This window comes from Microcaecilia unicolor, chromosome 5 (genome assembly GCF_901765095.1).
Source record: "Microcaecilia unicolor chromosome 5, aMicUni1.1, whole genome shotgun sequence".
Lineage (NCBI taxonomy): Eukaryota > Metazoa > Chordata > Amphibia > Gymnophiona > Siphonopidae > Microcaecilia > Microcaecilia unicolor.
This window is the reverse complement of record NC_044035.1, coordinates 337,085,490-337,100,386: the sequence shown is the minus strand read 5'-3', so window position 1 is coordinate 337,100,386 and position 14,897 is coordinate 337,085,490. Positions and strand designations below refer to the sequence as shown.

General features: G+C 42.1%; 1 protein-coding gene across 1 annotated transcript in view; it reads right to left on the bottom strand.

Annotated features, from left to right (window-relative positions):
• WWOX (WW domain containing oxidoreductase) overlaps positions 1-14,897 on the bottom strand; it is a 1,373,934-nt gene that overhangs the window by 868,202 nt on the left and 490,835 nt on the right. The gene's annotated exons all lie outside the window — the stretch shown is intronic.

Below are 14,897 nucleotides of genomic sequence, written 5' to 3'. Positions count from 1 at the left end.
CTCTACATAAGAATAGCCTAGAGAATGTTTCATCTAGCCAAGTATCCTGCTTCCAGCAGTGGCCAATCCCAGATAGTAGCAAGATGCAGGCTACTGATCCCAGGGACAAACAGTGGCTTTCCCCATGTATATCTCAATAGCAGACTATGAGCTTATCCTCCAGGAACTTGTCCAAACCTTTTTTAAAACAAGAAACACTAATCACTGATACCAAATCCTCTGGCAACGAGTTCAAGTTAGCTATTCGTTGAGTGGAAAAAATATTTCCTCCTGTTTGTTCACAGTGGTAGCTCTGAACACACTGAGAAGCAATTCAGTAATGTGCATGGGAATAAGTTCTATTGTGCACATTGTATCCACTAGATGGCACATCAAATTTGATCCTTGTTGCTGGCGCTGTACGCCAAAACACGGTCTCTATCGGGTCACCACTGGAACATTGTTTCTCAAGTCATATCATTAAAGGAATTGTGTCCCGATATACTGTCATCTACCAACATTTGCTTATTTCCGATCTGACAAAGAAGGGCAACCTTCGAAAGCTAATCAAGAAATGTATTATGTCCACTAAAAAAGGTATCATCTTATTTTCTTTTCCATGTTTTATTTTGTTTGATTTCTATTGATTGTCCCGATTTTGAAAGCTTTCGGAGCTTCATTTTGTTTTCTGTTTTAAAATTATTTCTATGTCATTTCATGTCCCCTGGTTTTTGTACTTTTGGAAAGCATGAAAAATCGATTCACTTTTACCCATTCTACACATAAGAACATGAGTAGCCATATTGGGTCAGACCAATGGTCCATTTAGCCCAATATAACGTTTCCAACAGTAGGGGTTAGGGTCAGTACTGAAACTTGGAAGTCACTGTATTTGTTTAATCATTGGTCATGGCGTTCAGCTGTATTGAATATATGTACGTGTAATATGGCGACTGCTGGTAATAATATGTAAAAAGGGCAATTTTGTAACTAGGCGCTCATGATTACGCACCCATTGCATGCGTAAATGTAAAAAATAGCAAACGCACATGAACGCCCTACGTGCCATTTTATTAGAGGGCACTGCAAGGGGAGCATGCATGTCGACAAAGCAGGGCTCTCAGAGAACAGCAACACAGACATTTAATTTTTTTATTAATACCGGGCAGTTCATTTTTCCGACGGTAGCAACTCACATTAGACTTTATCCATCAGTGTGTTCTATGGTGTTTTACACCATTACTGATGTTTCCTTTTAACAGGTTTACTTTCCATAATTCTTATTTTTTAATGGCAGAAGTTTGCTTTTCAGTTGTTGTTACATTTCATTTTTTTTTTTGACGGCATAGTGGGGGTTTTTTTTTAACCCCATAGTGTTTTTAAATGCATGTGTTTGTTATTTTATAGTACACGTCTTAATGCTTTTGCCATATTGACAGCACTGGTCATTTCAATTCTATACTTCACATTTACTTATTTTCTGTTTTACTGTATATGTGTGACAGGTTGCATTCCAGTATTTATCCTTTTTGTGGGACTGTGTTTGTATCATTTAGCCAGCCCATGCCATATGAACAGGTAGGGACTTCTCTTTTAATTCATTTTTTTCGAAGTTATTAATTTGCATTCTGCATTCTTTTATCTGAGTTCATTTGGTTTCAGTCCGTCAGTTCTGGTTAGTTTAAATGTTTTATTATGGTTACTCATTATTCATCTACGGTTGTTCGACTACAGCTATCCATATTTTCCATGTGATCAATTTTATTTATTTATATGTTTACTAGTAAAAAAGGCCCGTTTCCGAAACCAATGAAACGGGCGCTAGCATGTGTTTTTTTTTTGTGTGTGTGTGTGTATGTGTCACAGAGTTATTGCGTGTGTGTGTGTGTGTGTGTGTGTGAGTGTGAGTGTGCGGTGTGTGTGCAGGTTGTTGATGTGTGTCTTTTTTTGTTTTGTTTTTTGCTTGGGGGTTGGGGGATGTGCTGTGCTGTGCTGTGCTGGCAAAGTGGGTTGGATTGGTGTGTGGCTTTGAGGGTATGTTTCTGTTGTATTGTGTGTGTGTGGTTTTGACTGTCAAGGAGGTTTGTGGAGGGGGGTCTTTCTGTTGGTGAAATGTAAATGTAAATTTTTGCACATACCCACAGCAGGAATATTCTTCTCTCGTTCCAGCGGTGGTTCTGTGCTCTCCGTGCTGCACAGATAATGAGCCATTCTGCTGGGGAATGCTCCTCCCTTATTGTCACGTAGTTTCCTCTGATTGGTCCGTCTTACGTTGCCTAGTATTGCCTGGGAACGGTGTTGTGATGGTCCTTTGTGTTTCAGAATGTTGAGGGTGTTTTTTCTGATTGGTCCGTCATGTGAGGGCGGGGCAGAGAGACATGGTCAGTGTTGAGGCTTCACCACCATGAATCCATGAACCCTTCAGTGACTTCAGAACGTTGAGGGTGAGTTTTATTATAGTAGATGTATTGCAATGTACTCATATTTTTATTTATTTGTTGATTTTATGTAGCTTGTAGACCCCTGATACAGGCTGTCTAGCCGAAACACGGTGATGTGACAGATCATTTCAACTAAAGGCTGTTTCTGAATTGCATATTGCTTGACTTGTTTGTTCTCTCCACCCTTTCGTTGTTGCAGGGCTCCCAGTTACATATGCCTTTGCCACATTTAGGCACCTGCAGTTATACCAAGTCTATGGCTGGCACATAAATATAAGGCACCAATGCTGGGTTACACTATAGAATCTGGGTGATGACATGCTCTTGTTTATTTGTTACATTTGTATCCAACACAAAGGGGGGGGCACAACTCCGCTATAATTTGTGAGATACAACAATCATATGTAAGCAGGTCTACTCAGGCAGAGTGTAGGGTGTCAAACCATGAATGGAAGGTGGGGAAGAGACCTCAGACAGGTGACATTACAGCAAAGTTGCCGAAATTACTCATAGAGGGTCACCGTGTTTCAATCAGCAGCCCCATTTTGAGCCGTTAGTTCGGCCGGCTATGTGACTTCATCATTGGCCACTTAAGCAGTGATCTTTGATCGGAAATCCATTTTTTCCCCCTGAAGAAGCCCCTCCGGCGAAACGGGTCCACTGGGCGGGGAGGCCCACTCACGATGCTGCTTTGAGCTAAGTGGGGTTTTTTTATTATTTTTTTGCATTTGAAGTTTTGTGGCACACAGTGGATTCAGCATAGATCTTAAAAATTTCTTTTAAAAAAATATATTTTTCCACACCAAGGGAGGAGGTTGGGTAAAGACCAATGATTGAAACACGGTGACCCTCTATGAGTAATTTCAGCAACTTTGCTGTAATGTCACCTGTCTGAGGCCTCTTCCCCCCTTCCTTCCATTCATTGTTTGACACCCTACACTCTGCCTGAGTAGACCCGCTTGCATACGATTGTTGTATGTTACACTTGTATCCCACATTTTCCCACCTATTTGTAGGCTCATTGTGGCTTACATAGTACCGGAGAGGCCTTTGCAGGCTCCGGTGTGAATAAATACAGGGTGATGTTGCGGTAAGATCAAGTTGATGTGGCACAGCCACATTAGGGAATCGGAGAATGGAAGAGTTGTGTTATGTCCATTACGTGCTTTAGTTTGGTTGTGTTGCAGAGATTAGGCATTTAAGTTGGATCAGTAGGGTATGCCTTTTTTAACAGGTTGGTTTTTAGTGATTTCCGAAAGTTTAGGTGGTCGCACGTCGTTTTCAAGGCTTTTGGTAATGCGTTCCACAGTTGTGTGCTTATGTAGGAAAAACTAGATGCGTAAGTTGTTTCGTATTTAATAGGATAGACTCTCACGATGTGGCACTGGAGCCCTCAAAAGAAGGTGCCCGCTTTTAGGACTGCCCCCTACAACTGGTGGCCTCCAGTTAAGTTCCACAAGGCGCCTAGAATAACGGCATCTGGGCACCCAGATTCCGTCACAGAATACTAGCACAACCTGGTACCGGCATGCCTAACATTTAGGCACCCACAGTTAGATCTGGCATAAATGTGGTGCCTAATTGCAGCACAGACACGCATGTAACTTACAGAATTCTGCAAATTAGGGAGCGAATTCAGGGCCCCTTTTACTAAGCGGCGGTAAGCCCAATTCGGGCCTACTGCTCGCTAAACAGGAAGCACTGCTGGACTACAGCAGCAGCACGGCGATACTTCCCACCCCTAGCACGCCATCATATCCAGTGAGTGTACCCGGTGGTAATCGGGCAGTGCCGCGTACTGCCCAATTACCGCAAGCCCTTACCGCCACCTCAATGGGTGGCGGTAAGGGCTCCCTCCCAAAATGGCCGCGCGGCAAGTGCTTTACTTGCCGCACAACCATTTCCTGCAGGAAAGAAAGACTTCCCTTTTACCCGCTACAGTAAAAAGGGGGCCTTGGCGAACATGAAAAGCACGCACCGACGCCAGCACAGACTCCCTTTTGCTGCAGCTTGGTAAAAGGGATCCTCAATTAACTAACAAATGAAGGCGCTAGTCTGGCGCTAATGGCCTCAAGCGCCTGTATTTGCTTCTGAGCATCGGGGCCTTAGAGAAGACATAAGCAACTTTTCAAATCACTCTAAAGGGGGAAAAAAATGACATTTCAGAGCCATTAAAATCAGAGGGTCTTTGATCTCTCCTAAATCTAAAGTCTCTACTTGCTGTTTTAATCTCCAAAAATGCATGGAGACTTATATCCAATTGCATTTTGCATACATGGTTCAGCCAACTTTGTTTCGTTTTTCTTCTTTTTTGCTATATTAAAGTAGCACAGTATGAAAGACTGACCGTCAGAATGTCTCCCGCTGCAAAAATTTTAATCATTTTCCATTGACACTTTGAAAATGAACCAAAGAGAAAAACAAAAGTGGAGCCACTTTCTTTGAATTCATGTTAGGATCAAAGAGTTTAATGCACATAGATTTTTAAGGCATAAATTATTAACAGTGTAAGTCACCATCTAACTGGTCAATAACATGGTCAAGGAAGGATAGCCTCAGTCTATCTCGCTCTGTGACCAATCAAATATAATCAGATATGTGTCTTTTAAGCAATATTTTTCAGTTCAGTACCCAGGAGAAACTTAAATTTGGAAATTTGACTCTGCCCATTTGTACATTACCAAATTCATAAAATATTAGTTCTTATTCTTTTATCACTGATCCAAATTATTTGGAATATCATCGCTACAGTCGAAGGCAAACTAGTGTGAACATTTAATCATATGACTGATTTCAGTTGATCAGTATCAACAGAAAATGTAATCACTGTTAAAACTGAGTATGAGTAAAACCCAATTATGGTTTTATCTAGCTATATAAGAACATAAGTATTGCCATACTGAGACAAACCAAATGTCCACCAAGCCCAGTATCCTGTTTCCAACAGTGGCCAATCCAGGTCATACATACCTGGCAAGATCCCAGAACAGTAAACGAAGATTTAATGTTGCTTATCCTATAAATAAGCAATGGATTTTTCCAAGTCTATCTTAATAACGGCTTATGAACTTTTCTTTTAGGAAATTATCCAAAACATTTAAAAACCCTGCTAAGCTAACTGCTTCTACCACTTTCTGTGGCAACAAATTCCAGCGTTTAATTACACATTGAGTAAAGAAATATTTCTCCAGTTTGTTTTAAATTTACTACTTAGTAGCTATACAGTTTTAGCTATTCCAAAGTCGTGTCTGATCGATGATGTGAAAATTCAGTTTGTATAAAAGATTAGGTCTCTAGGTGTCATGCTTAATTCATCTCTTAGCATATACGATCAGGTTAGTAAAGTGATTAAGACAGTTTTCTACAAGCTAAAAGTTGTTAGCCATTTGAAGGACTTTCTAACTGTGGACAATTTCCGGATGGTAGTGCAAAGTACTGTTATGCCTTATTTTGACTACTGTTAACAGTTTATTGATACGTATTCCTAAGAACTATTTGAAAACTTTACAGGCCGCTCAAAATGTTGAACATGTGATCACAGGACTGTGTAGATATGATCATATAACTCTATCCATGATCATTTTAAATTGGTTGCCTACTGAATACAGGATTCACTACAAAATCTTAAGGTATTGATTGATAAGATTTCTCCAGTGGCTTCTCCTTTGCACCTGCATCAACCATCTTGTTCATTGCGGTCCTCCACAACTAGACGTATCTTCTAACAAGGCAAAACACCTTGAAGAATACAGGTCTTCCATATTTTATTTAGTGGGTCGAACACTTTGGAACTTTGCTTTCATATGTTCAGGCATTTAGGGCCTCTTTTACCATGCTGCACTGCCGATCCTCGGTGCGGCAAATGAGAGGAAGCCCATTCAATTCCTATGGGCTTCCTCTCATTTGCCACACGGGACTCGCTAGCGCAGCTTTGTAAAAGAAGCCCTAAGAGACTTAAAAGATTTTAAGATCGCTTTGAAGACTTATTTCCTCAAGGTTATCAGCTGGCCTGAATGTTTTCTGATGTGCTGCAGGTCATTTGTGTCATTGATGTATTTTAGCCTGTTTTAGAAGATTTTATTGTTTTAGGGCCCTGTTTACTGTGATATAGGCACGTTAGGATCTTTAACGTGCATTAACCATGTACGCACCTAGGGCTATACAGCTTGGAGAGGAGACGGCTGAGGGGAGACATGATAGAGGTATATAAAATAATGAGTGGAGTGGAACAGGTGGATGTGAAGCGTCTGTTCACGCTTTCCAAAAATACTAGGACTAGGGGGCATGCGATGAAACTACAGTGTAGTAAATTTAAAACAAATCGGAGAAAATTTTTCTTCACCCAACGTGTAATTAAACTCTGGAATTCGTTGCCGAAGAAAGTGGTGAAGGCGGTTAGCTTAGCAGAGTTTAAAAAGGGGTTGGACGGTTTCCTAAAGGACAAGTCCATAAACCGCTACTAAACGGACTTGGAAAAATCCAAAATTCCAGGAATAACATGTATAGAATGTTTGTACGTTTGGGAAGCTTGCCAGGTGCCCTTGGCCTGGATTGGCCGCTGTCGTGGACAGGATGCTGGGCTCGATGGACCCTTGGTCTTTTCCCAGTATGGCATTACTTATGTACAATATCCCTATAGGCGCCTACATGGTTAGCGTACGTGCTAATTGTGAGTTAAAAATGCTAATGCGCCTTAGTAAACAGGGTCCTTAACGTTTATTTATTTGTTGCATTTGTATCCCACATTTTCCCACCTATTTGCAGACTCAATGTGGCTTACAATAATACATCCTAACATCGTCAATCAAGAGTAGATAAAACAATTGGTTACATAAAGAACAAGTGTAACACAATGGATATAATCAGTTCAATAAATCAAAAAACAGACAGATTAAACAATTCGATAAATCAAAAAAAAAAACAGACAGATTCTCTAGTAAGTAGTGATGTGTTAGAGTTCCTGTTATTAATTATTATGGTAAGTCTTGGTAAAAAGGTAGGTCTTTAGTGATTTTCGAAAGTTGGTAAGGTCATGAATATTTTTTTACGTTAAGTAGTAGTGTATTCCACAGTTGCGTGCCAATATAAGAAAAGCAGGATGCATGAACTAGTTTGTTATATAATACTATTATTTTGTTAGTTTTACTCTGTTCACGATGGTTTGCCTGATATTGGCATTATGTATGTAAGATGGTTCTCCACCTAGAATTATGAAGATAGCGTGGAATATAAATCTTGTGAAATAAATACTTACTAAAATAGAAAGGAGCAAAGGTAAGCTAAGAGATGTTTCTAAGAGTTTGGCAGAGACACTGTTATGAAGGAGATCGAGGTTCAGTTTCTGAGCCTGGTTCCTGCTCCTTAGTCGAGCCACAAATAAGGAAGGTTGCAAAAGGAAAATTAACAGCCCCAGGAGGGAGAGAGTTCTGGTCAACATGCAACACTGACACCTAAGGGTTAGACTCAGGGTATTAACAGCAATGGTTCAACTAGTTTAGTGGCTCCCAAACCTTTCCTGGGGGGACTTCCCAGCCAGTTGGGTTTGCAGGATATCCACAATGAATATGCTTGAGATGAATTTGCATGCAGTGGTGCATACAAATTTATCTCATGCATATTCATTATGGATATCCTGAAAACTCCACTGACTGGGGAGGGGGGGTCCCCCAGGACAGGTTTGGGAACCACTGAAGGGGAAATGGGTTAAATACGGTGAGGGGGGGGGGGGGCAGGGGAATCCCTGGTTATCTTCATAGTGCTGCAGGTGCAAACTCTGATAACAATGTAATAAAGAGAAATATGGTTTTGAACTAAATATGGAATTCTGCCTAGGTTAAGATCCTGGACTAATCTTCTATTGATTTGGATTCAGTCTCATCCATGCCATCTAATCTAGAATAAACCATGTTCAGTGTTTCCCTGTGCAAGGAGCTAAAGGCTAAAAGGCTTAGAATTTAGCTTGACTGCCGACATTTCTTTGAATGAAAGGGTAAATCAGCAGACAGTAATGCAATCCAGAGATTGTGCTGGGACCTAAGTGTCAATACACAAACATTAGAGAGGCTGTTTCACAATTTTAAAGCCTTGAGTCAATCGGTGGAAAACATTATCCTCCTAATTCTATAACAGGTCACTTAAATGTAGGTGTCTTTTGCATGCCTATTTTTTTTTATAGAATCTTCTTGTCCAGACAGATAAGTTTATTCTTACATGCGTGAATGACAGCATCATGCTCAGTGCAATTCTACAGTGCATGCATACAAAATGGTTTAGGGGACATATCTACGAAGAGTGGCTAAATTTAGGCACCAAAATGCAGCACCCAGATTCCATCACATAATCTCTCTATATAAAAGGCAACCCCAACGTTCTGAAGCCTCCAAGGAAGTTGAGGCGCCCGAGATATCCAGTGTGCACTGGAGTGTCTGCACCGCCCTCGCGTCAAAACGTCATGACGTCGAGGGCGGAGCTATGACACTCAACGAGGGCCGAAACGGAAACGCCACAGCAAACAAGGCAAGTAGCTCTGAGGGACGGAGGGAGGGGGCCCCTTGCTAGCGCCCGTTTCATTCTGCTCAGAAACAGGCATTTTTTCCTAGTACTTGCATAAGTTGACATTCATGTGCAAACATTTAAGCTATGTCAAGAGCAGACATAAACATTAGGGCTGCATTTCAATTAAATATTTTAATTGCACAATTAATCACATGATTGAAGGCTAATATCAGAAGTGAGCAGAGGAAACTTAAAGTAACAATATATATATTTGCAAAATTTGTTGAAAAAAACAAAACGGGGTAGAGATTCAGCCTGCAGTGCCAGAATTTTTATTTTTAAGAGGCAAGATCCAAGATCCCCCCACCCCCACCCCACTGACGATAGGGAGTTGGTGACACTTAAGGCTGGGACGCGGAAGTTAACAGGGCACCACCAATATTCAGACTGGTGCTTGGTTAAATCTCCGCATTAGGATAGACAGTTTAGACTTTCTTTTTCCCTTTACCCAGCCCTCCCATTCCCTAACACTCTTTCCTACCCTAGCCTTTCACTAAATCTAATCTCTTTCTTCCCCTCTCTCAATCTTCAGCCTGAATTCCCCCTATGTCTAGTATATCACCTGTCTCCATATTCCCTCCCCAGTTCCAGCATCCCCCTTTGTCTTCCTGTTTCCACCCCAGTCCACGTTTCTCCTTATCCTCCACTGTCCTGCATACCTAAACCTCCATCACCCAACCTCCATGTTGATCTTGTAGTGTTTCTGGCTGGAAGGTCAATGAGGTCTGTCATGTATCCCGGGGCTTCGCTGTAGATGATTTTATGCAGTAGAGTACAGATTTGAAAGGCAATACAGTAATACCTCGGTTTTCGTTGACTTCGGATATCGTCGGTTTCGTTTTTTGTCGATTTTTTCCGCAAAAATTTTGTCTCGGATTTCGTCGGTTGCCTCGGATTTTGTCGGCGTGCCCACGTGACCTCGCTGCTAATTTTGCGAAAACAAAGAGCGACCCATGCGTTCTCCTGCTCAGGAAATAACTGCCTCAGTTTTCGTCGGTTTCGGATTTCGCCAATTGTTTTCGGACGGATTATCAAACGAAAACCTAGGTATCACTGTACGTTCTTTGATCGGGAGCCAATGTAGTTTTTCGCGTAGAGGTTTGGCTCCCATTCCCTTACTGCCACCCATTCCCTTAGTGGTAAGGTCTCATGCGTAATTGCCAGCGCGTATGTACAATGCCGATTACCGCCCGGTTAGCACCATGTGCTGGAAAATAAGATATATTTTGCAGCGCACGTAGTGGATGCGCGTAAAAAATGAAATTACCGCCTGGGCCATGCGGTAGCCGGCTGGTAGTTTTAAATTGGTACACGTTGGGTGCGCATAGGCACCTATGCGGCATAGTAAAGGGGACCCCCCAAGTCTTATCAATGCCTCAGTGCCACTCTTTCTACATCTGGAGCACAGAGAAAGAGAGAGAGTAATGTGTAGATCTTTTATATTTACACAGTTACTTATCCCATCCGAGCAGTTGGGTTCATAGCTACCTTTTCCTCTCAAGGGCACAAAAGGAAAAGCTGCCCCATCTTCCGATGGTCATTACACCTTGCAACTGTTTGCAAAATCTGTCCCCCCCCCCCCCCAAAAAAAAAAAAAAAATCTAACAAACAAAATGTTTCCCTATGAGGAAAGGCTAAAGCGGTTAGGGCTCTTCAGCTTGGAGAAAAGGCGGCTGAGGGGAGATATGATAGAGGTCTATAAAATAATGAGTGGAGTTGAACGGGTAGATGTGACGCGTCTGTTCACGCTTTCCAAAAATACTAGGACTAGGGGGCATGCGATGAAGCTACAATGTAGTAAATTTAAAATGAACTGGAGAAAATTTTTCTTCACTCAACTTGTAATTAAACTCTGGAATTCCTTGCCAGAGAATGTGGTAAAGGCGGTTAGCTTAGCGGAGTTTTAAAAAAGGTTTGGCCGGCTTCCTAAAGGAAAAGTCCATAGACCGTTATCAAATGGACTTGGGGAAAATCCACTATTTCTGGGATAAGCAGTATATCATGTTTTGTACTTTTTTCGGGATCTTGCCAGGTATTTGTGACCTGGATTGGCCACTGCTGGAAACAGGATGCTGGGCTCGATAGACCTTTGGTCTTTCCCAGTATGGCAATACTTATGTAGGAATAAAAGGCCACTGCCATGCAATGTAAAAAAAAAAAAGTAGGAAAAAGCAAACTGATTACATGCATCTCCTGGGCTACTGTCAAAACAAAACAGTCTCCATTTCGCTCTTTAAAAAAAAACACACACAGGGAAATCAATTCACTACAGACATGCGTCACTTTAAAGTAACTCTCAAACAGTTAGCTGTGCGGTTAGTATTAAAAAAACAAAACAAAAACCTGACCGTCTCATTTGGAGTTAACACGGGGAGATGTGTAACGCAGGAGGACCTTTACTACAAGTGACAGTGCCTATAAAATACGCCCGCTTTGGATTAAGATGTTAACTGCACCTTTCCAGTTCTAATCGCCAATTATGACTCTATTAGTCCTGCTTGGCAGTTCATCTGCTCCTGCATCAGCTTAACAGGGACTTGGAGACGGACCTCTGATCTTCCTTCTTTCTGCTTCAGTGAGTTCTCGGCACAGCAGCAGCTGTCATCCTGAGACATGGAGGAGAGGAGGGAAGGGGAGGGGGTAAGGCATCACCTTTCTGGAAGATAACTACACCTGACCTTACAACTATTTAACTAAGGCAAATACCCTGCTTTAATGGCAGCCAGAGCGCGGTTTCTTTTTTTTTTTACACTCCCTCACCCCTCCCCGGCCCTGTAAATTAGAGACAACAGGATAAATCTAGGGCCGGCTCAGCAGACACTTCATTAAATCACTGCTCCCTTTGCCTTGTAGGAGCGCTAATAGAATCACAGCCCTCGTTAGCTACTGAATAAAAGATCAATCACCTTCTCGGAGAGGTCCTAAAACCAGCTTCCAGCAGAAACAATGAAAAAAAAAAAGTGAGAGAGAGAGAGACATGTTTAGGCTCATCAGTACGATTCTGAATGGCCTCGGTGCAAGTTGTTTAAATTACCTTTTTTTTTTTCCCCCTTCCCCCCACAACTGGCTCCAGCTGCAATACTCAAAGGAACTTGTTAAGGCTGCTTTCCAAAGCTGCTCTCCTAATATATGACTAGCAGGCCCTGGTCAAAAGTTCATAATGTGCATATGTAAAATGTACAAGATTGCCTGAGGGCTAAAACCAGAGGAGTTTAATTGCAGCAAAATGCTGAAAATGGTCTGTTGAGGGTCTTTCTGCTGGGATACTGCTGACACCGGCTGATTGAAGAGCACAAGACATAAAGCCCTACGAACAATATTTCCTTAAATGCAACTGTAGCTGACAGCAGTTGCTATTATGCAGCCGTCAGACACCACACGTAGGAGTGGCTGGAGGGAACTAGGCAGTGCAAGAATCCTCTGGAAGCAGAGCACAAACCATGAATTTTATTTTCACTCATTAGCCATCCCATCGACTCCTCCTAGAGTCCTAAATTCTTTCCAGGACCATAGGACAGTGACACCTCGCCTAACTAGAGTTCATGGGAATAGACCCTGATTTTTTTTTTCCCACCTTACTACTACTACTATTTAGCATTTCTATAGCGCTACAAGGCGTATGCAGCGCTGCACAAACATAGAAGAAAGACAGTCCCTGCTCAAAGCGCTTACAATCTAATAGACAAAAAAAAAATAAAGTAAGCAAATCAAATCAATTAATGTGAATGGGAAGGAAGAGAGGAGGGTAGGTGGAGGTGAGTGGTTACAAGTGGTTACGAGTCAAAAGCAATGTTAAAGAGGTGGGCTTTCAGTCTAGATTTAAAGGTGGCCAAGGATGGGGCAAGACATAGGGGCTCAGGAAGTTTATTCCAGGCGTAGGGTGCAGCGAGACAGAAGGCGCGAAGTCTGGAGTTGGCAGTAGTGGAGAAGGGAACAGATAAGAAGGATTTATCCATGGAGCGGAGTGCACAGGAAGGGGTGTAGGGAAGGACGAGTGTGGAGAGATACTGGGGAGCAGCAGAGTGAGTACATTTATAGGTTAGTAGAAGAAGTTTGAACAGGATGCGAAAACGGATAGGGAGCCAGTGAAGGGTCTTGAGGAGAGGGGTAGTATGAGTAAAGCAACCCTGGCGGAAGACGAGACGGGCAGCAAAGTTTTGAACCGATTGGAGAGGGAAGAGGTGACTAAGTGGGAGGCCAGCAAGAAGCAGATTGCAGTAGTCTAAACGAGAGGTGACAAGGGTGTGGATGAGGGTTTTGGTAGAGTGCTCAGAAAGAAAGGGGCGGATTTTACGGATGTTGTAAAGAAAGAAACGACAGGTCTTGGCAATCTGCTGGATATGAGCAGAGAAGGACAGAGAAGAGTAAAAGATGACCCCAAGGTTTCGAGCTGAGGAGACAGGGAGAATGAGAGAGCCATCAACAGAAATAGAAAACGGGGGGAGCAGGGAGGTGGGTTGGGGGGGAAAATGAGAAGCTCGGTTTTGTTCATATTTAATTCCAGGTGGCGTTGAGACATCCAGACAGCAATGTCAGACAAGCACGCTGAAACTTTGGTTTGGATGCAAGGTGAGATATCAGGGGTAGAAAGGTAGATTTGGGAGTCATCAGCATAGAGATGGTAGGAAAAGCCATGGGATGAGATTAATGAACCAAGGGAAGAAGTGTAGATAGAAAAGAGGAGGGGACCAAGAACAGAACCCTGAGGTACGCCGACAGGCAGAGGGATAGAAGTAGAAGAGGATCCACCAGAGTGAACACTAAAGGTGCGGAGGGAGAGGTAGGAAGAGAACCAGGAAAGGACAGAGCCCTGGAATCCAAGTGAGGACAGGGTATCGAGAAGTATGCTGTGATCGACAGTGTCAAAAGCAGCGGAAAGATCAAGAAGAATGAGGATGGAATATTGACCTCTGGATTTAGCCAGTAATAGGTCATTGGAGACTTTAGTAAGCGCAGTTTCGGTTGAGTGGAGAGGGCGAAAACCAGATTGTAGTGGGTCAAGAATAGCATGTGAGGAGAGAAACTCAAGGCAGCGGCGGTGAACAGCACGCTCAAGTAATTTGGAGAGAAAAGGAAGGAGGGAGATGGGTCGGTAATTAGAGGGACAAGTAGGGTCGAGTGAAGGCTTCTTAAGGAGAGGTGTGACCTTCACTGTGGAATAATCTTCTGAAAGATATTTGTGCTGCCGCATATTTTAAACAAAATTAATTTGATCAAAAACCTTTTTTTTTAAACAGGCCTTTGATATTGAATAAAATGGTGAGAGTGGGATATATTAACTGATCTGCATTATATATTATACCTGAGCCTGATTGATTCTTGGAATGTTTGTGTTAGGATTTTCTATAATATTAATGGAGTTTTTTTTAATGAACTGTTTTTATTGTTATTTTTTTATGTAAACTGGTGTGTTCCATAGAAGTCAAGTGGTATAACAAATTTTTATAAACATAAATATCTGAGAGACACTGGATAAGAAACAGACAGATAATCACTGAAAAGCCAAGAACACCTAAGTGAAAGACACAGACAAATTAATAAGAAACAGTTTAACAGAGAACATTTGTTTATTTATATATGTATCTGCTATTTTTCTGTACTGTCTCTCCCAGTATGGCTCCAAACAATTTACCGTAGAAAATTTTTATTTTTGTTACATTTGTACCCTGCGCTTTCCCACTCATGGCAGGCTCAATGCAGCTTACATATTGTATGCAGGTACTTATTTGTACCTGGGGCAATGGAGGGTTAAGTGACTTGCCTGTGCCTGAAGTGGGAATTGAACTCAGTTCCTCAGGACCAAAGTCCACCACCCTAACCACTAGGCCACTCCTCCACTGTTGCTACTATTTGAGATTCTACATGGAATGTTGCTATTCCACTAGCAACATTCCATGTAGAAGTCGGCCCTTGCAGATCACC